This window comes from Strix aluco, chromosome 2, assembly GCF_031877795.1.
Source record: "Strix aluco isolate bStrAlu1 chromosome 2, bStrAlu1.hap1, whole genome shotgun sequence".
NCBI lineage: Eukaryota > Metazoa > Chordata > Aves > Strigiformes > Strigidae > Strix > Strix aluco.
The window spans coordinates 12218103-12240523 of NC_133932.1; the positions used below are offsets into that span (position 1 = coordinate 12218103).

General features: G+C 45.4%; 1 protein-coding gene across 4 annotated transcripts in view; it reads left to right on the forward strand.

Moving 5' to 3' along the window:
* Positions 1 to 22421, forward strand: part of ZPLD1 (zona pellucida like domain containing 1) — a 157595-nt gene that overhangs the window by 39904 nt on the left and 95270 nt on the right. For 2 of the 4 annotated variants that reach the window (XM_074816816.1, XM_074816818.1), the window contains one exon: positions 5103 to 5205. The gene's annotated coding sequence lies outside the window, so the exon portion shown is untranslated. Of the gene's footprint in view, positions 1 to 2718; positions 2872 to 4917; positions 5206 to 22421 lie in introns of those variants that run through there. The other 2 variants (XM_074816817.1, XM_074816814.1) reach the window with 2 other exon arrangements.

Below are 22421 nucleotides of genomic sequence, written 5' to 3' on the forward strand. Positions count from 1 at the left end.
GTTTGGGGGGATTGGACCCAGCCTTTCCAAACACACATGCTCCATCTCCTTGGTGTGGCATCTCTGCTCCCATGCTGCTTTGCATGAACCTTCCCCTCAAAACTTGCCACATTTGGGGCTAACATTGCTGACGACTCCTGAGGGCGAATAATGGCCACGTGCTGGCAAATCAGAAGGCCTGGTGTAATGTGGTAACCCTGCTGTCTGAGAGCTGTGTCTAACTTCAGGCACTTCCCCCTAGGTCTTTCAGGTTGCAGGTATATAATTTTCCTAACGGAGCAGCAGACCTTTACCTCAACAGCTGATGGTGACCAAAATGCCTGAACTGGGGCTTTAGCAGTCTGGGGCAGTGGATATTTTCCAGATGACTGTATCACTTTTCTTCTGCCTCAGCCTGACACCCTGACAGGGTGGGAGAGCTGCAGGGCAGGTACTTGCACGGGCCCTCAGAGATCTGTGTCACTGGCCCTGCAGGTTTTGGTGCCTCTGCAAAACTGGGTCAGGTCCCAAGGCTGTGTCCGAGCTCCAGCTCTGGAAATACGGCTGTGTGCTTGGACTTAGGACAGGCAGGCTCCCTACAGACTCCTGGTTTGTCATAGATGCTGGGGATTGCAACAGAGCCCAAAGCCCCTACGGACTCCTAGATGGGACCTCATGTTTAGTTCAGGATTTAGAGGTGCTGTTACAATGGACAGGATTGTTTTGGTCAGTTGGTTTGTTTGTGTCCTACTCCCTTTTGCAAAGCTGTAGTTTCCCCTTTGCAATAGTTGGGTGGATAGCATTTATGGTTTTGACCAACAAAAAAAAAGTTTACTGCACTCAGGCATGAATAACGGAATGCTTACCCAGGGCGTGATCAGATCTGTGACTCTGAATAATGTAAGTCAGAATGTTATATATATAGGTTAGAGCGATAAACAAGGCAAACCGAAGACAACCAAAGTATCTGATAAAGTAAATAAACCAAAGGTCTCAGCCAGAATCCAGATAGCATCGTTGAGTCCCAGACAGCACCTTCAGTCCCGGCCCTTTTCACTTTTCTCCTTTAGCTGACAATTTGGTGCGACCTAATTCTGGGAGGAGAGGGAAGGAAGGAAGACCTGTGCCCCTTCCCTTCATAGCCCTTTAACTGCTCCAAGCCAGAGGAAAATAATTGCTTCCATCTCCTTCCACCCGTGGGGAATGATGGCAGGAGCAGGGTGAGGAGGGTGTGGGGCAGGACAGGGTGAGGAGGCAGGGCAGCTGCAGAGCCCTGTTCCCTAGTGCCAGGACCAGCTCTCAGAGGGCTGGAGGCAAAGAGGGGAGCTGACACCTCATGCTTTCCCACTTGCTGGGTCTCTGCTGGGTTTTGTGAAAAACGTGGAGTGGAGGCTGGGGTGCCTGCCTGCATGACCATCCCCTTGCAAGCACGGACACAGCCAGCACGCCAGCTCGCATCTCTAGCATGACTCTGTTCGCACCAGCATCTTACTACAAACCCTGCCAGCCTCGGATCTGCTTGGCTGCCCTGTACGCAGGCAACCCCCGTGCCCCTCACCAGTTGCTTTCTCCTTTAAATTCTTTGCATCTGTCCTGTGGTAGGCATATACCCATCTTGCACATCTGTTTCTCCTGGTCACTTCAGGATTTTGCACAATTTGGCCCCTTGGCAAAGGATTTTGAAAGGCTGTGGGTGCACAAGTACCTTCTGTTGTACCTCAGCTACCGCCTCCATGTGCAGCAACCCTGTGCTGGGCACAGCTGCTGTCTTTGAAAAATAAGCCGGCTACCTGCAGGTGAACGGTTACGCTTGCATGTAGAAGGTATCAGTGAGATCCCCATATACTGCAGGATCATCTCCCTTGCCCTCTTGTAAAGTTATTTCCTTGTTTGTGCATATTTGGGTAACTGTGCTGTACCCGTCGTGGTGCCTCACAGCATGTTTATGAACACCTCCCATTCACATGAGTGGCATTCAGTCAGGAAACAGAAGCAATACTGGGCAATTAAGATAATCAGGTCATGATGTGAATTGTCTCTATGCCATTAACAAAAAATAATAAACAGCCCAAAGACTGTAAATATTTTTCACAGGGATTATTATTACTTTGTATTTCTGAGTAATGATTACGCAGCGAGACATTAATCAGTAAGACCAGGATAAGGAAAACGGAATAATGTGCAAAATTTTCTCATAACAGATTGTAAAAACATGTCTCAGTCTACGAAGTGGTGATTAGTAATGGCACATACAATAGACAAAGAAGGTGATCTGTGGCATGACCATAAGATTTGGCAAATCCAGGACACCCCCAGGATAATGCACACCATCTGATCTGAGCAGGGAGCCCATGAAACAGGAAGGGGGCAATGAGGGCAATAGTGACCATTAAACCTTAACCCAAGCTTCATTTGGCTTTAGATGGAAGTGCTGGTATCAACAGTGTGCAAGTTGATCTACTCAAATTTTTATTTTTGGTTTCACAAAGTTTAGGTAAGCCTTCAATTTTGAAGGCGGTGCTAAATTGCCAGCATGCTGCTCCACCCACATAAGGACCACAGTTCAAATGGCTCTACCAGGAAACAAACAGAGGCTCAAAATCTGTCTGAGTGACGGTTGATCTCAAAAAAAAAAAAAAAAAAAATCAGGCCTCGTTTTAGTGTAGATATCTTCAGAAATTAAAAGGAATGGGATTGATGTTATTGGACCAAGAAGACTTTTCTTTCTTTTCTGTTAATTTGCCATCTTTACCACAATATAGCATTTTGTATTTGAGTCTGTAGTGTTGCTTTTTGCTGCCAGCAATGGAAAGTAATGTATTCCCATCCATTTCACCTCCTTTACAAAAGTGATCCAGACCGCAATGAAGTCATTTTGGTAACATGATACAGGTATTTACAAACAAGCTGTTGTTATGTTCACTTCTGTAACTCTCTGTCACTGATTTAACACTTATTAAAATGTCAGAAACTATTTATTAACCTACTATGCATGTAAACAATGTAACCAAGAGTACAGTGTTTGGCTTAGAATATTGTTTTCTGAATTTACCAAAAAGGTGTGAAGTTACGGCCAGTACAGCAAGGCCGATGTCCTTACTGTGCATTTCCCAGCCTCTCGGCGTGTGGATTTTATCCATGATGTGTGAAGGAAACACTGTCTCACATAGCAACTGCAAGTAGTGTTTATTCATTTTGGGGAGAGGGGGTGAGGGGTGGAAAAAAGTGTCTGAGTCATAAAATCCCAAGCTTTCTCAAAATTTGGGTGTGTTCAGAAACAAAGTTTTCATCCTGTGACTGTATGTGAGACCGCTAACATGCTTTCTTCATTTACTTCTGGAGAGAAGCTCGAAAAACATCAATATTTTGAATGCAGTTTCTCACAGGGCAAGATGATAAAATCTTTTTCTCATAAGCCCTAGCTTACAAGCACAATCCCTCTCCCTGGGCATTGTGCCTTTTATTACTAAGACACAAGGAGAAAATAATTGTCCTACACCTCTTTCTCTCAGCCTGGGATTGCCCGTGTGGGATTTGTGGGGCTGGGTAATTAGTCCTGCTGCTCACCGTTGAAGTTTGCTTGCAGCTGGTGTTGCATAAAACACAGCTGGTGCTCTCCCTGCGCGAGTGAGCCCTGGCTCACCAGGGGATGGTCTTGGACACCCCTGAGGAGTCTCACCCAAAATCCAGCTCTGACCGACACGGCAGTGCTGACCTGGTGGTCCCTGTGGTTGGAGAAGGCAGTGGCAGTGGCAAGCGTCAGGGCCATGGGTGTCCGGTTGCTTCCCTGCGTCAGGCCGGGTGCCGGGGGAGGTGGGCTTGGCGGGCAGGAGCTGTGGGTGCCCGCAGCTGGCGGCGGGGCCGGACGCCATTTCCCGTCTGCGCTTGGCTGAGGAGAAGGCTTGGAGCTGTTGCCTCACCAAATATGTCATTATTCCAGAAGAGACTGAGCTAGAGGCTTGGAAAACACCCTCCCATTTTGGTGTGGCTTGTCCCTGTGCTGTTACTTCTCAGCCTAATGGGAGAGTGAAATGAAGACAAACTCTGAACCTTGGACACTGCCGTCCAAAATAAACAGGGATGTGGGGGTGGCGATTCCGCTTTGTTTTCCACTGCATCCTCCAGTGGTGGCTGGGAGGGATGAATTAACCCCATTCCTGCTGAGGTGCCCTGCCGACCCTGCCAGGCAGCAGACGGGCGCTTTGCTGCCGGCGGCCCTGTCAACCGCAGGCGCGGTGAAGGGAGATGTCCCCTGGGGTTGGGTTCCCCTGCTGCCGCCTCGCTGTGCGAGGTCGTGCCAGCCAGTGATGAGGCCAACTGCGCCCTGTGGGTCTGAGCTCTGTGTGATGTGCCTAATGGCACACGTGCTTAAACCCCAGGAAAAGCAGGGCAAGCCACACACTAAATCCCGCTCCAATCCTACCAAGGCCATGTGGGGTCCTCTTCTCCCCCGACTTTGTGCTACCTGAGGGTGCTGTGACTCCTGCACGCCCCGTCTCTCCTTCAGCCCTCTCCTGAGACACTGGCGTAGCGCCATTTGGGGCATAAGGATGGTGCCACGAGTTTCGTGACAAGACAGTGGTAACAGGGCCCAGCGGTCTTCTCAGGTAGAGGTGTGTTACTCCCACAGTGTGTCTTTGCTGCAGTCACCCCAAGGAGTGATGGCTGTCTGCTCCGACTGAATTGGATGGTGGATCCAAACTGCCACCCTAAAATATCTCTCATCTGCAGTCCCCTTCTGGAGCAAGAACAGGGCATATTGCTGTTGACTCCCCAAAATGTGGTAAATTCGTGCATCTGCCGTGAGTTTCGTGACATCTGGCAGTGCAGCAGGCAGAGGAGTTGCAGCTGCTCTTCAGAGCTTCTGGGTGTCCCAAAATCCCAGAGGTGCCCAGCCTGCCTGCACAGAGCAGCTCAGACCCAGGCTGACCAGCGCGATTGCTGACGCTTCCTCACAGCTGAATCTCCCAGGCAGAAATATGACTGTTGGAGTTCTGTATCTCCAGCATATTTTTTTTTTTTATTTTTTTTTTGGCAAAGGTAGGTTACTAATCTAAACATAATTGGTTTAGGTGTTGCATTATCTATTTTTCTGCCTTATCTGGGTTATTCCATTTCCACAGGTCCAGATAATGAAAAGCTACTGATGGCAGCAGCTCTGTGCATTGACATGAAAGACAGAGCATAGAGGTGTTCAGGAGCCTAGAAGATTATATACAAAGACAGGTAACCCTCACCACCCCAAATAACAAAGTTTTAGTCTACTGAAGTCGTGATTCATTGGTAAATGATTAACATTGTGAAGTAAATGAATGTGCAGCTGAGAATAATGAAATACTTGAAGGAAATCTTAGAGTATGAGGCTGCTGCAGGCAGCCTGGAGAGCAAAGTCCTGGGGGAAGAGCTCTCTTTCATCTGGATTTTCACAGAAGACTGGACAAATGATTAGAGAAAGTATTAACAGTGCCAATTTGGCTTTGCCTGTTGGTTGATTGATTCTCCTTGAAAGTTTATTTAAAAAATAAATAATGAATGTAAATAAATAAATATCTGAGAGCCATACAGCAACTGTTAGAAGATGGGCAGCGCTCTCCTTCTCGGAGGTGGCTTCCAGAAGAGTGGACAAGATGACCCAAGAGGGAGTTTCCAATTCTGTCTTTTAATGACTGCGTCAGTGTTTGAGTTGAACCAAAGAAATTCATACTGGAAGCAAACTCAAAGTGTCCTTGCCTTTTTGTCAACCATAGCTGTGTGCATCTGCTTCCCTGTTCTCAGACCTTCCCCGGGTTTTAGGGTTTCACTGGCCAGGCTGTGTGAGGGGAGGTGTGCCAGGAGGTTGGTGGTGAGGAGCTGACGTGGGGACGGGGGCGTGCAGCGGAGAACCTGCCCGTGTTGGCACGCAGGGCACGTCATGCAGCTCCCTGGCAGTGGCCAGGGGGCCTTTGGCTTTCACACCAGCAGTGATTCACACTGCTGAGAGAAAAGAGGCAGTGTGGGCAGACATCCTGCTCCTGTTAACTGGGTGGCTGAGGTTTTAGAAAAATGAATGGACCTTATGTGACAAGCAGTACTGGGAAACGCTTGCACATAATGGCTTGTTCAAGTTAATATCAGAGCTTTTTAGTATCGGGGCAAGCATGAGCACTTAGTAGCATCAAACCTAAGATTAAAGATTTAGCTGTCCTGTGCTAGGGCTTGTGCTTCTGCACATGTACTGATTAATATCAGTTTTCACACTGGCTGACTCACAGCTCCTAAACAAACAGTATACTGTGGGCTTGGTTATTTTTTCTAGTATTCCTCTACCCACACCTGGGATGTCCAAGCAGTGGTGTGGGAGCACATCTGGCCTCTCAGCATTATGCTTCTCGGGGCAGTTTTCTTGCAGTTTGGCAATTCTTACAGGCTAGAAAAACAAACTCCATATTTCTAATGATTTTAGGCCTTGGTGTTTGGCAGGGTTATATACCCTTTCTCATTCACATCCATGTTTATCTCTGGGCTTTGTCAGTGATGAGCATGTATCCCACAGTGCTATCATAATCCAGTATTTCTAACACCAACACACACACTCAAATTAGCAGATGAGCTTCTAAAACTTTGAGACTGATTTGAACACATATGTTTTTACACACTCAGGTTTTGATTTTGATTCTTAAAAAGATACCTGCTTTGAAGCACTTCTGAGCACCGGGAACTTAATTTTGTTTTAATGAGAGTCCAGATTGTCTTAATTGCATGATACTTGGCAGCGTTAAGAAAAATAGTAAAAATTATGAGACCTTTGATACTTGCCAGAGGTGTACCAGAACCTGTGGTAATTTTTTATGTGTCTTATTCTCCAGCCCAGTTTTCAGGTGTGACTGACTATTAATGTTTTCCAGTTAGTGGACATGAGCTTTAGTCATGAGTACCTTTGTTTTCTAAATCTGATATGACACACAGTGCCTCAAAGCTCTGTTTATTTTTTTAAGGAAGATATGAAAAGCTGCTTGTCATAGCTGATTGTCTCGGTATTTATCATTATGACGCTAAACTCTGTCAGTTCATTTAACATGTGTGCATGAGCACGTGTGTTTGTGGGTACACATCACTGCTAGCAGATTTCTCTTTCCCAAGCCACACTAATTTCTCTGACCATTAATTTAAAGCCCCAGAGATGGGAGAAGGCAGAAATGATAGTTAATCACAGACTGAAGAGTTTGTGCTGCTTGGATTATAACAGTATGTGTCAAGAAACAGGCTAAGTTTTGGTTATACTCCCTTGGAGCCAGATTCTGTGTTCGCTGGACGCTGGGCCTGATATTGCTGACTCCAGCAAAAGTGGTTATAGCTTGTGGAGACTGACCCACCTCCAGCTCAGACAAAATGGCACCATCTTTAATGGCATGAGATTTTTCTGGAGGGCTGAGCATTTCCAGGTTCTCTTTCCCATTATTCTACTGTTATTTCTATCTGCTAGTGTCACCAGTAAAATTTGCTGCTTCTTTAAATGAAGTGGGGTGAATGATGCCAAGTGGACCAGCTGGGCTTCATCAGGAGGGGGAGGCAGCAGTGGGGCTGAGGAAGCTAGAAGGTGCTGTGTGTATTTGCATGAATGTGCTGCAGAGGGGAGACTCACCTGTGAAGAAGAGCTAAGTTGGCTCTGAGATGCCTCCTTTGGGGTATAAAAGGCCTGGAAATTCCTTGTTTCATCTTTGCTTTCTTGTCTTGAGGGGCAGAGCAGAGACAGAAAGCTGTGATGGCACCTGTCCCCTAGGGCTGTGGCCATAGAGGGTGCTTGTATGCTGATTCTCTCATGGGTTCTGAGAGCAGATGGCCACAAAAGCAGCAAAGCCGAAATGTATGGTTGTTCCTCATTTCTGCAAGTGTTCTCCAGGAAGCAAGTGCCTTTTCTTACACTGATGTCGCGTGTGCTGGTGCATGTAGTGCTTCGGTGAGGTATTGTTTAATTGTTCTTGAGTTTTTGTGAATCATTTGAGTCAAATTAAATGCAGTTTCTTTAATGCCCTTGTTTTTTCTAAGCCATCCATGAAGAGGTGAATGAATCTATATCAGTGTGGCTTCTAAAAAAATATTTGCTAATTAATTTGAGCATCTCCACTGTTTGCCTGTACCTATTGAACTGGTAGTAGCTATGAGCAGAGATAACTGCTGTCGCTGGGCAATTATGGTTTTATTTCCTTCTGACAAAAAGTCCTGCTTTAAGAGGACTGGAGCCTGGGCCTTGTTTTTGTTATAAAAAAGGGGTAGTCTTAATATGCCTTAGTTAACACTTGGTAGGAGCACAGGTAAGACAAAGCATTTTTGGTGTTAGGACTCAAGATAGTGAGTTAAGTTAGTCAGCCTGTTAACTTAAGGACAGGAGCACAAATGGGACTGACCCCCAAAATCCCTTTGATATGCAGGCTTGTTAGGTCCACAGATCTACAAATAAATCTTTCAGGTCTAGGCACTGAATATCTGTGCAAGATAAACCTGTTTGAGTTCTGCTTGGCTACAGTTATGAGGAAGAAGTTCTGTGCCTCTCTTGCAAGCTGAAGAGGATTGATTTGGCTTTATATTACCCTGTCTTTCATCAAACTCATGTAACCCTGCTATGTAAGACTTGCCATAGCTTAAGAGAACAACTTTTGGTGCCTGTGCTTACAAAGGTGACTGTTCCTTCTCCTCTCCCAGGTGCTCTTCTTTCCTTCTCCAGCGTAAACTCTGCTGCTGCTGTTTGCTTGCCTGAGGCTTTCTACATTACCCTATGAATATGATCTTGGCCTAAAATCCAAACCAAGATATAAACACAACAGCAAGCAGCAGAACTGTTGAGGGGTTTTTTTTTGCCTGTGTTGTCTGTTTTGGGAGAAATCACCCTTGTGTTTAGCATCTTGTTTGAACTGCTGAGGTGTTCCCATGTCTTTGAAGGGTTACTCTGTGCTTGCCTGTGGTATGCTGCTCCTAATCATCTCCATTTATTGCTGACACATACTTGGCTCGTTTTACCTGTCTGTGATCTGGAGATGGGGGCAGGAGGAGGAAGAGTCTTGCTTTCTTAACCTGGGATGGCAGGTAGCAGTGCAGAGCTCCGGCTGCCTCAGGCAGTGCTCTGCCAGGGTGGGATAACATGGTGAAAGAGGGGAAGAGGAGGGTTACTAACCACAGCTCTCCTGTGAAAGCCCCTCTTGGGAGTAACAGTGCACTGGCAGAAGGGTCTGGACGTGCACGTACACCACTGCCCAGCGGTGGGGACAGGATGCTTTAATGCAAGGTGTGACGGTTCCCTGTGCCAGCACTGGGAGGGAGGTTTCCCCTGTGCCAGGCTCCTGACAGCAGTGCCAGCATGAGCACAGTGGCTCCTCTGGGAGCCCCTCGGTCCCCCTTGGTTCCTGTTCTCCTTACTTCCTCAACTCTTCACGGAGCCCAGACTGGAAGTTGGTTGCCCTGGCCGATACTCATGAAAGAGTCTGTATGTGTGGTGTGTACAGGAGCTGTTTGGGAGCAAGGGCAAGCCTGGGGCATTGAAATGAGCATGCTTGTTGTTGCAACACCTCCTGCACAGCCGTGGTTTCAGTTCTTGTATTCCTCCCCTCCTCACTGACAAACGCTGTAGGAATGTGCCAAGCCAAGGTCTCTGGGTTTCTGTTTAAATTTTGCTTTTCTTGACTCTTTGAATAAAAGAGGCTAAAGAAACACACAACATTCTGGGCTCCAAAATAAGGTGATGTTGTGCTGCTGGAGTATTTTCAACAATGGCCCATGGACTTTTAGGTTTTCCCTGAGAGTCCAGTTAGAGGGAGTTCCTTCTCACAGAGCAGGTACTAGGCTCCTACAACTTGTGTCCTTCTAAGATATGTTCAGGAGAGGAGTGAAGCCATTAGTTGTTCCTAAAATCTTGGCTTAAGAATTTAAGATATGCTGTCCAAGAAGACAAGAAAGTTGAAAAGACTATATTGTGGTTCATGATGAGGTCTGCTAGGCAGAACAGAAATATAAACATGTTTGTGGAAGCTCTCTTGAAAAAAAACCAAGTGCAATTCACATGCTGTCCTAATTTTTCTGATGATATCTTCCAAAATGGTTCCAGTGTTAGCCTGATTTATCACTAAGCTTTCAAGGTGGTAACCTGAAACGTTACTGTGTGTTTTCTTCCTGCCCTACAATTGGCTGACCAGTGATTTAAAATCAAGTGAAGGCTGGGATATCAAAATCTGAAAGGTATTTTTGTGCTTGGGAATGTCTTTGGCCATTCCTTCTATCTTAAATACTTGGTTTCTATAACTTGGCTGTAATGTTTTCTTGCCTCAGTCAACACCATCATTGAAGTAATGATGTTAAATTAGTCATGATCCTGTAACTTGCAGCAGGTTTTGTTCCCAAATGGGATGCTGTGTCAGCACAGCACATTGTGTGTTGTAGATTGCAGGGTTGGAGTCTTCTCACTCACTTTCTTTTTGCTTTTTAAAAATAAATAGCACAAGTTGGGATGTTTTCTAAAACTAACAAAAATAGAGAAAGTAAACATGATTATTTTCAGCTCAAGGGGGTGAAGGTCAAAAGCCTGCAACTGAGCAAAGTTATTAATTAACAACTATTTACTGGATTTTTCTGAATTTATGACTTCAGGTATCATAACTTTCAGTAAAACATCCTTACCGTTTATAAACATGCTCACTGAGTAGTCATACAATATGTACAGCCAAAAAAAAAAAAAAAGCTGAGAACTCAGCAGCTACAAATCAGTAGAGCCTGTTCCTGACTGGAGTAGGTCAGAAAAGTTATTCAGCAGAACAGTTTGTTGAAAGAAAGACTTCTCAGTTTTTTTAATTAAATAAAGAGGAAACATCCCCTTTATGGGTGGGAGTCAGCTCTGCTAGAGTGTGGTCTCTGTGCTGGGAGCTGGAGGGCAGCCCTGCAGTTGGGTCAGAAATCAGCTGCATCCTTAGGGACATCTCTTGCCTCTCTCTGAAAAGCAGTGCCCTTGGTGACCAGGCTCCAGGTTTGGGTGAGGACTGCAGTGCCACAGCTGTGCTGAACTAACTGTGAAATACTCTGGAGGGCCTGGGGGCCCTCATATGAACGCCCCAGGAGACTTGTAATGATGGCCACTTCTCTGTGCTTTCTTTGGAACAATCCTGTGCAGTTTGAATAGAAGATTAAACCTGAAGAGGGCTTGGAGAGCATCTGCTTCCCTACTAGCCTTCAGACTTTAACGTTTAACCACCCTTTATAATCAGGACGTTATGGATGTTTGTATTTCTTCTAGCAGAAGGGGGAATGGAGAGGGAGAGAGGCAGGTATGAACAGCCAGTGTGGAGTCAGGAAGGTGAAGACCAAAGAGCTTGACAAGGCCTTTTCTCTCCATGGCAGCTGGAGAACTTTTCTGTGTAGGGTGGAACCCACAGTCCATCTTATTCTGATTTAACCATGTTTCAATAATAAATACAATTTCAGTATGAGAGGCTGAAACATGACTAGAAATCAGTGCTAATTAGGTCATGGCCATTTTTACTTGTGGGAGGCTTGATCTCAGACAGAATGCCCAAGGAATGAGGAACCTGCAGGAAGTGGATCTCCCTATCTCCTTGATCACCTCTCTGCCTCCCATCATCATGGCTATTTGCAGTCACTAATAACCTCATAACTTGCCTGTAAGGCATTGTCTTCACCTTATGGATTAGAAGCTGAAGTGCAGCACAGACTAAATGACTTGCCCAAGGTCATGCAAGAAATCAGTGTCCAAGCCAAGAACATCAAAACCAGTATTTCTAAATCATGACTTTGACATCTTTGTACTAGCTTTGATTTGGCTAAGGTTGGGTCCCTGGGCAGAAAGAAAGAGTTAACACACCCCCCCCCCCCCCTCCAACCCCATGTTGACATTTTTAGTGAGAATCAGTGCCTCCAATTCAAGTGCTTCTCTCATGCTTTGACCTTTCATATCTCCCTAGCTTTCAGTTACTCTAAAAATCCTTTCCCAGTGTTTTTCCTTTGTCACATTCCCCATGAATGGCCCTTTAGGGTCACAAAGCCTTTTTGCTTGCTGCCTTGTGGGGTTTTCTTTATTTTCTTTTTCCTTTTGGTGGTGTTTTTTTTCTTTTTTGTGTTGGAGGGCAGGCGAAGGGAGGAGCCTCAGAGGCAGGCAGCCAAGGGTGTGAGCAGTGCAGAGTTAAGTAATGGCTTTGCTGACATGGATTCCCGTAACTGCTGCCTGTCCTGCCCTGCCAGGAACAGCCCATCAGGCGGCAAGTTTTGAAAGTCAAAATAGTCCAGGCCAGTAATCTATTGACCTGTACAGGGCTGCAGGAGAAAGCCTGTGCATATGCATGTGTTCTCTGAGGGAACTTATTAATTAAATATAATAATATTTAATTATCTAAGTAATAAGTGGCTGGGAGCTATAGGAGTCTGATGAAGCACACACGAGAGGCTGAAGAGTCTGGTGTGCTTAGGGTGCAGGAGGGAGAGAGGACTCTGCAAGCTGAGCTCTGAGGGGCTGCAAGGGAGCTGCTGCAAGGGCTGCTGGGGGCAAGGTGCTGGTGATCCCTGGTAAGCGTTGCCTCACTCCTGTCATATCTGCCCAATAAAGGGCATGATTTCTCCCTACCATTGTCTACATCCCCTTTTATTTATTCCAGATCCGGCAGAGATGGACTACGAAGTTTGAGTTATGGATTTCTTGTAATGCCCAAGCAAGTCCTCTGTATCAGTTGGAGCTCTAAAGCAATCTGAAGAGGCTGAATATAACACTTTCTGATGTCCACATGATCAGAAACTTTCTCTGATTTTCAGTAATAGATTGAAAAAATGGATGTAATGCTAAATTTGCTTCATTAAGCCCTGCTCCCCAGTCTATCTCTTTAAATGACCAATGTGAAGGTGTTTAAGAGTCGGGCTGACCCAGCGCTGAGGGATCTGGTGGAGTTAAGAACGGTCAGTGTGAGGTTAATGGTTGGACTAGATGATCTTCAAGGTCTTTTCCAACCTAGATGATTCTGTGAAGCAAACCCTGAGACTTCATATGGCCACTAGTTATTTCCTGCCCACTTTGAGTTCATTAATTTATCCATGCCTCCTCCTTGTCACAATGTCAGAGAAGCAGTTCAAAGCCTAGTACTCTGATGTTTAGATATATTTTGAAGTCTTCTACTAAAAAAACACATTAGGCTCTCAAGAATGCCCTCTTTGTCAGAGGAAGCATTGCTTTATCTCAAGTGTGTTATTGCTGTGTGCTGCTTCATCTTGTTTAAAAGGAGCTGTTGTCCTGGAAATCTGCTAAGAACAGGTGATAGAGATATGAAACGTCAGTGGAGGGGTTGAGGGATGATGTGAGAGGGAAGTGCAGGTTATCCAGAATCACAACAGGGTAAAGGTCTGCCTAACCTGTGTCAGATTGTCTTCTTCAATCAGGCAATATAACCATAACTTTTATCAGCTCTTTAGAAGGTAAAAAGCATTTAACATATTTCTTTGAGCGAAGCTTAAAGTTGTCTTGACTCTACTTACTGACTGGAATCCAAATGCTCTCCTGCTCCCATTTCTCATTAAACAGACTATGACCTATTTATTCATGTTGTTTAACTCTAGTTTGCCTAAGATGCTATACATGTGTAGTACTATTGATTTTTCCATGGGGTGGGTATGGGAACTGTAGCCTAAATGTGCTCTTTCCTCAACAGCATATTTTTAAAACCAAAATTAATGCCCTTCTGTCCCCTCTTTAAGCATCACTTACAAGATCTGGATGCCAAGGTATCATTAGGGAAAGATTTTGGACAAAAGTAAAAGCTTGTTCATTGACTTATTCTTGAATTACCAGATCTGTTGTGATTTGTAGCATTTTTATTTGTGGTCATTGCAGTGATTGTTTTCTCTCTCTATTGTCATAATCCTCCCAGTGACAAACTGCAACAGTGGAGGCTTCCCTCAGAGTCCTGGTCTTCTCTGGACTCGCTGTGGTGTGGGGTCCTCCACGGGCTGCAGGTTGGCATCTGCTCCACCGTGGACCTCCATGGGTGCAGGGGCACAGCTGGCCCTCTCAGGGGAGTCTCTGCTCTGGTGCACCTTCCTGCCCCTCTCCCCTTCCTTCCACTGACCTCAGTGTTTGCAGAGCTGTTTCCCTCACAAGTCCTCCTTCCAGGTTGCCCTTCCTAAATATGTTATCACAGAGGTACAGCCACCGTCACTAATTGGCTCAGAAGATCTGACTTGGAGCCGGGGAAGCTTTGAGAAGCTTCTTGCAGGGGCCACTGCTGTCGCCCCCTCCCCTCTTACCAAAAGACCTGCCACACACAAACCCAACACAGCTTTGCTTAACTGCCATATTTGAGGCAACACTTCATCTTGTGGGGAATGTCTTTGAAATGACACCATGGCTTTAAACATCGGTTTTGCTTTTGTGGGCTGCGTGTGTAAGCACGTTGTCTGTTTCTCCTTGGTGTGAAAGTGTGCAAGCTTGCCAGGATCCAGCCTTCTACAGATACCAAACATGGCTGCTATGTATCCCTTGCAGAGAGTATCACAAATCTTCATTTTTGCAGACTGATGTCAATGAACTCTTACCAATAAAACCAGCAAGAATAGATTGCTGTTCTCAAGAACTGTTTTTCACTTAATCCATTTAAAGAAGCTAAAAGTCTTTTGCAATGAAGACTTTGATATTTCTCAGAAGAGATAATAGAAAGGGGAGGGGCAAAATACTTGGCACAAAAGAGGAATGAGTTATACTCTTGGTTCAAACACCATCTGGAGCTCATTCTGGCTTTGGTTATGTAGAAAGAGCTCCACACACTGGTAGAGCAAATTTCTAGACTGTTTGTCATTACTTGGTCCTGGGCTAAAAAGATGTAAGCTGGAGCAGCTATTCCAAAAGATAATGTGACTGCCTTACTGGGAAATTCTGGGAAATTCTCCGCAGGACCACTTATTTCCTTACAAAGTAAATTAAAAAATATTTAATATTTTACTAATTTAATGCATGGAAGTTAGTGTATATATTGGGTTAGAGAAAGTGTATTTTTATGGATGTGAATGGAGTAGATCTACAAGGTCTTCAGAAGGGTTTGCTATCTGGCTCACTACACATGGGTGACTGATATGGTTGACGCACACAGCATGCTTTGTTCCCATTATGATTAAAAAAAAAATTCCATCTTTGATCAAGCAGTGACCAACATCTCTTTTTTTAAATTTTTTTTTTCTTTTTCCTGATCAAGTCAGTACTTCTGCTTCCTCTTTTGCTGTACACAAGGAGCAGGCCCCTCTGAATGTCATAGAATCACAGGATGGTTTGAGTTGGAAGGGACCTTAAAGATCATCTAGTTCCAACCCCCTGCCATGGGCAGGGACACCTTCCACTAGACCAGGTTGCTCAAAGCCCCGTCCAACCTGGCCTTGAACCCTTCCAGGGAGGGGGCAGCCACAGCTTCTCTGGGCAACCTGTGCCAGTGTCTCACCACCCTCACAGGAAAGAATTTCTGCCTTCTATCTCATCTAAATCTACCCTCTGTCAGTTTAAAACCATTACCCCTTATCACTACACCCCCTGATCAAGAGTCCCTCCCCACCTTTCCTGTAGCCCCCTTTAAGTACTGGAAGGCTGCTCTAAGGTGTCCCTGGAGCCTTCTCTTCTCCAGGCTGAACACCCCCAACTCTCTCAGCCTGTCCTCACAGGGGAGGTGCTCCAGCCCCCTGATCATCTTCGTGGCCTCCTCTGGACCTGCTTGAGCAGGTCCGTGTCCTTCTGATGTTGGTGCCTCCAGAGCTGGACACAGTACTGCAGGTGGGGTCTCACAAGAGGGGAGTAGAGGGGGAGAATCCCCTCCCTCGACCTGCTGGCCACACTTCTCTTGATGTAGCCCAGGATACAGTTGGCTTTCTGGGCTGTGAGCACACATTGCTGGCTCATGTCCAGTTTTTCATCCACCTGGTGGTGTGTTACATAGCTGTCTGCATGCTGGATGCTTAGTGGGGGGGCTCTTGGAAGTTTGCTATTCCAACAGGCACCAATTAACTTTCTAATAAAGGGTTCATCAATGATTGTTTGGAGGCCCTCCTGGCAGTTAAACATTGTAGGCTTATCCATAACCATATCCTTTAGAGAGAGATCATAGTTCATGAATTGCCATTATACATCTAATGCAGGACAAGGCTTGCCTAGTTAGAGGCATGAGGGGGCCATGCGTGCAGAAATGTCTTGACTGGCTTTATATGGGTCTGTGCTGGCCCTGGAGGCACTGTTGTTGCATCAGCAAGGCATTGCTGGGGTGTGGGTCTACACACATGAGGCTGTATGGCTTTCAGATCCCAGCCAGGCATGAGCCATGCGGATACTTGGGGCTGTCTTGGCTCAGGGGTCTTTTTGTGCTGCTCCTAACCAAGTAGGGAGAGGGCTGTTTCTAGAAAGAAGAAATGCTTTGTGCCCAGCATGGTGGCAGCTTGATGTATCATCCTTGTTACATCACCTGGGCTACTCCACTGCCACTGACTATGAACAAAGTCCTTCTTGGTTGTCTCAGTCTCTGAGGCTGGCCAGCTTGCCTGTTGCCTGGCTAGTGGGTAGAAGGGTGTATGAGCAAGTGGCATGCATATACCATGTTGTGGTAGTATGGCTCTAGGGTATCTTGGTCCTTTTTGGGGCACTTGGGGCAGCAGCTCTGGCTACAGCAACTAGCACAGCCACAAAAACGGTGGAGATACATCCTGTAAATGATAGAACCAAATTCTGAGTCTGAAATAAGTGGGTCGTGCTTCGGTGTTTTCAAGTCTGGATTTGCGACTGATTGGATTTACTGCCAGTCACAAGAATTGATTCTGGCAGGAATAATCAATACTGCCTCCTAATTGTCTTGAACAGTGTCAATACACTCATACCTGAACAGAAAAATTCCCTGTGTTAACACATGACATGCAAAATGCTTCAGTGCTGGATGAAGATGCTGAGGGACCTAAAAAGCCAAATCAATGTGTGCTTGCTCAACCATGATTAGAATATTATCTGATTTTAGTTCTGGACTGAAAAAACACCCTTCTCAGTGGTAGATGAGCTTGTCAGTCCAGGTAGCTCTAGGCAGAGCAGGACATGTGCTCTGTGCATGGTTGTGCTACCTAGCACGTGATGGGGGGAGAAATTGTGGTGGTACATTGTGGCCTGGATATATCTTGGAGAGATGGAACCCTTTTAAATGTGGGCCCTCATGTAACTGTACTCATATCTGTTTAAATCCACACTGTCCATGTGTTGTATGCAAGTTGGTCATAGAGAGCTCCCTTGAAGGTCAGGATTGGAAACTCTTCTGGGCAAGTATCTCCATAAATGCCATGGTGATCATACGTGAAGAGCTGTACTGGTTTGTCTGGCCCCTGTTCTGTCTGCAAGAGCGGCCATATAAATGGGCACCCTACTGGAAGGAAGAGTGAGGCAAGTGTGCATGTTACTGCTCCCCAATATTCTTGTAAGGGGTTGTGCACAATAACCTGACTTCCTGAACGTCATCCAGGAATTTGTCGTGCACTTATTAAGGGCTTTTATGAGCTTATGGTCATGTGGTTTTACTGTCTTCTCTGCATTCACAGGGAATTCCCATGAGTCAAGGTTCTAAGCAGCAAATAATCTCTGTGAACAATGCAGTGTTTCCTACTTCCCTTCTCTCTCACTTTTGTGATCCCCAGCCCTTAGAGCTGGGCTGGCTGTGACAGGATGCTCAGCTCCAGGCTCTGATACAGGGTGGCCACTGGCTGTACAAGAGTCTCAGTCAAGCCTGCTGTTGCTTTGCAGACAGTGCACAGTGCCTTGCAGATGGATGTTGGGCAGGATAAAGTGGAAACATCTGCTCTTAGACATTGCTACTGCTCTGTGCTATGGATCTGGGACCTCACTGTGCTAAGTGATGCACAAACAAAACGTGGTCCCAGCTCCTGGAACCCTGTAAGCTAAATGAATGCTGACATGAACTTGTCCAGGAATCCAAACAGACATATCTACATTCCTCTAGTCTTACTGGCGAAGATTTGCCAAGCCACTTATAAAAGCAAAGTAGCGTCCAGAGATTCTGCAAAGCTGCTTTGGTGGATGATATTTTATCAGGAATTTTTGCCAGGAAACTGAAGCAATACCATGGTATGGTAAGGGAGACTTAACTCTCTTCCAGTGCCAATGTAGTCATGTTTTATGAACAAATAGCCAGCTGACACATAGCTGTATGAAAACACATACATTTAATAAATGCTTGTGTATAATAGATGATGGATAATTGTTATAACCTTAAGCATAACAATGTGTACCTATCTGGACCAAAATAACTGTTAGAAAAACACTTCAATTCTATTTCAAGTGTTCTCCATTTCAATGCTGTTGAAAGCCATAGTGTAGCCAAGATATGAATATTTGAAATAACTTTTATATGAGAAAAATCTCAGTTGTAAACTGAAACTTTTTTTATTTTCCCCAATCTTCTCCTGAAGTAAGAGTGAACCCCTTAGCACTGAAGATCAGCACTTCTTCAGCTTGTGGAGTTTTATCCAGCATCCAGTGAAGACTGGAAATTCTGCATTTAGCTCATTTTTCAAGGTGTAGATTGGTGACTTGAAAGAAAAACAGAGGTGCAGAGCCATATCTGCTTCAATAATTAAGCTTAGTATGATGAACAAAAAAATTACCTGAAATTTCTTGCACTACTTTACCTTCCTGGGGTTTTTAGAATAACCAAAGATTCATAGTGTAAGGTGTGACTGAATTTCAGTTCCTGCAAAGAATAAGAGTGTTATGACCTTTTTTGTATTGTGACTTAATCAAATTTGCTTTTTTCTGACAAATACAACTTTTTAGAGACATTCACATTAAGATAGGCCCTCTGCTCTCTTCATTGCCTGAGTAAAAGGCAGATGCTGACACTTAGGTATTATGGTCTTATACACTAATTCAACTTCTGATGCAAAACCCCTTTCCCTACTTAACCTGCAACTTCCTTTATGTGGTACTGAGTGCTAGACAATGTGCTCCAAGTGATTGTAATAGTCTTCAGACACTTCAATTATGTCCCTTTTTCAGTTTTCTTATGTGGAACAGGATCATCTAGCCTGCTTGAATGCCCATCCTCCTCCCTCTGACAGCATTTTAAAAGTTTCTTAAAGATGAAGTTGTTTCAGACACTAAATCTTGAACAAAGAAAGTCTGGATAAATCAAATCGCAGAGAGGCTTTATTTGTAGTGAAGTGAATAATGTTGTGATGGGCTCTTGTATTGTGAACAAACCGATAGTCTTCCCATCGTCTCCTGGAAGTGCCTTGATTTCACAGCATACATGTCTGGGGCAGAAGGTATTTAGCATGTTAAAGTTGTTAGTTGTGTTTTTAACTTTAAAAAATGTTTGAGGAAGAGCCGATGGGTGTAATCTGGTATGAAGGAATGATGAACAGCAGCCAAGTAACACGGAGGTTCTTTGGCTTTTTTGCCTGGTTCTCTGGCATAATTGTATATCGGGGCTCTCCAGGAGGTGTGAGATCTGCCTCCAGGGCAGATGCAGCTCATTTATAGGAAAGCACACTTGCCTCTTGTAGCACTGTGGAAATTAGGCATACTAACTTTTTTTTTTTGAGAAGTTCTGGGGCTGGAGGGAAATCGTGAGGATTCCCAAAACACTGGGCAAAGCTGAAGTCAACAGGTAGTCTGGCAATTTGGCACCCAGGGTCTCCAAGGATTGTGATTCAGTCCTTGCAGCAAGCTGGTACTTGTGGGGTGATGGTCAGGACATGGATATCACTCCTGCTTTCATCATTGTGGCTGACAGGTGGGAGCAGCTGTGCTGTTATACCCCACCAGTGCCACTGGGGTGTCTAGGGAAGGGCCCTGGTGGTGAGCAGTACCTGGGCTTGGTCCTCTCCTGCTTCATGTCACTTAACCCAGCTCTTCCACCTTGTCGTATGCTCAATTTGTGGAGCGGACTCTGCCCAAAGAACTCCGACCATACGTAAAGGTCCTCTCTGAATTCATATTGATCATGTTGCCCTAATATGGGCTTATCCCACTGTGTAGAAACAGTAGAGGTTTTTAATTGAAGAAATAGAAAATAATGTGGTGTTTGCATTTTGAAAGGTGTAGCAAGCATGGGTTGCGGTATTATGGCAATCAGTGTTGGTCATTACTGGTGGCAACACTGAATGAGAACCAGCTGGGTTAAGGATCTGTCCCTTCCACCAAGGCTGGTGCCTTTTGCACTTGCATGATGAGCTAACAGGTTGGGAGTCCTGGAGACTGCTGCTGGCCAGCTCTGTCTAGCACCTTCCTCTTTGAAACAGCCTCTTTCCTTATGGCACTAGAGCACATACTGAGGAAATGAAACAGAGGTAAATGTATCTTTTGTAGCTGTATGCTCATCCTCCTGCTGTCATGATGGGAATTTGAATGCAGATTTGAAATCTACATTGATATAATTCCATGGAGTTTGAGGCCTCAGGGATAAACTTATGTTGTGCCAGGCTGTGAGGCTTGAGATCAGCATAGCTGTGAGTGAAAATATTTCACTTGGCATGAGGAGAGATGAATACCAGGGTTGTATGGCAGCTCCAACTGAGTAAGAACTCCAGTTAATCTCTGCTGAAGATTTTTAGAGGGAAATACTTCTTGTGCATGATGGCTGGTACTTGTTATGCCAGACTCAGGTGTTGTATATTTATCCCCTAAATTGTGACATTTGAAATGTTGCTGTTCTTTGATTATTGATTTGCTGGTTTTCTCTCTGGAAAGAGCAGGTGTGGATGTATTCCTGCTCTGTTTCAGTATGTCATTGTGAGGAGTGAAGACAAGCAAAGCAAGGCCCTGTTGGGGGTGGTGAAGGAGGGTGAGACAAGTGTGTGGTGCTGTCTGCAGTTCGAATGACAGCTTCAGACTCTGGAGGGAAGTTTTATTTGGGTAGGGCAAGCTGTGCAGCTGGTCTGCCAATCAGTATTTCAGATGCACTTAAACAAAAATATAAGCTAGAACTCTTCCACCTAGGAATTGTACTTAAAAAACTGTGGGCATATGCACATATAAATAAAATGCTTGGGGGGAAAAGCCTTTAACTGCTGGGTATCACTGCAAAAGACAGATAAGTGCTTAGTCTTTTTAATTAAAAAAAAAAAAAAAGACACTTGGTATTCTGATTATAAGAGTAATAATGTAACAACCCCTTCTGAAGTTTTTAGGTCATGGTCTCAGAGTGGAGAGACCAGACTGGTGATGATGAAAGATTAAGCTTTGCTAGAAGCTGAGACTGCAGTGGCCCAGCCAGCAGGCTAGTGAAGCAAAACGCTGGGCTGGTTGTTACTCAGGCAGCCCACTGATGCCTGAAAAAAACCATACTGTGTATGCAATTGCATCTGCTGAGCTGTGAATTGAAGGTCCGCAGGTCACATTTGCCACTTGGCTTTTGAGCAGCGCTGGACGTTTTCCTGATATTCCTTTGTCACCTCCTTCTGCGACAAGGTGACCTGCTTAGTGGATGGGGGAAAGGCTGTGAATGTTGTTTACCTACACTTTAGCAAAGCCTTTGACACTGTTTCCCACAATCTTCTGCTGAGGAAACTGGCTGCTCATGGCTTGGACAGGCGTAGCTTTACTGGGTAAAAAAACTGACTGGATGGTCAGGCCCAAAAAGCTGTGGTGAATGGAGTTAAATCCAGTTGGCAGCCATCACAAGTGGTGTTTCCCAAGGCTCAGTATTTGGACTAATTCTGTTTAATATCTTTATCAATTATCTGGATGAGGGGACTGAGCGCACCCTCAGTAAGTTTGCAGATGACACCAATTTGGGTGGGAGTGTCGATCTGCTCGAGGGCAGGAAGGCTCCACAAAGGGATCTGGACAGGCTGGAGTGATGGGCAAAGGCCAATTGTATGAGATTCAACAAGACACTTGGGTCACAACAATCCCACACAATGCTACAGGCTTGGGGAGGAGTGGCTGGAAAGATGCCCAGTGGAAAAGGACCTGGGGGTGTTGGTCAATGGCCAGCTGAACACAAGCTGGCAATGTGCCCAGGTGGCCAAGAAGGCCAACAGCATCCTGGCTTGTACTGAAGATAGCGTGGCCAGCAGGACTAGGGAAGTGAATGTACCCCTGTCCTTGGCACTGGTGAGGCCGCACCTTGAACACTGTGTTCAGTTTTGGGCCCCTCACTACAGGAAAGACATTGAAGTGCTGGAGCGTGTCCAAAGAAGAGCAACAAAGCTCATGAAGGGTCTAGAGAATAACTCTTAGGAGGAGCAGCTGAGGGCACTTGGCTTGTTCAGTCTGGAGGAAAGGAGGCTGAGGGGAGACCTTATCGCTCTCTACAGCTACCTGATAGGAGGTTGTAGCAAGGTGGGTGTTGGTCTCTTCTCCCAAGTAACAAGTGATAGGACGAGAGGAAATGACCTCAAGTTGAACCTTGTAATGGCCTGCAGTATGGCTAAGCATAGGCTTGCTAAGACTCTGT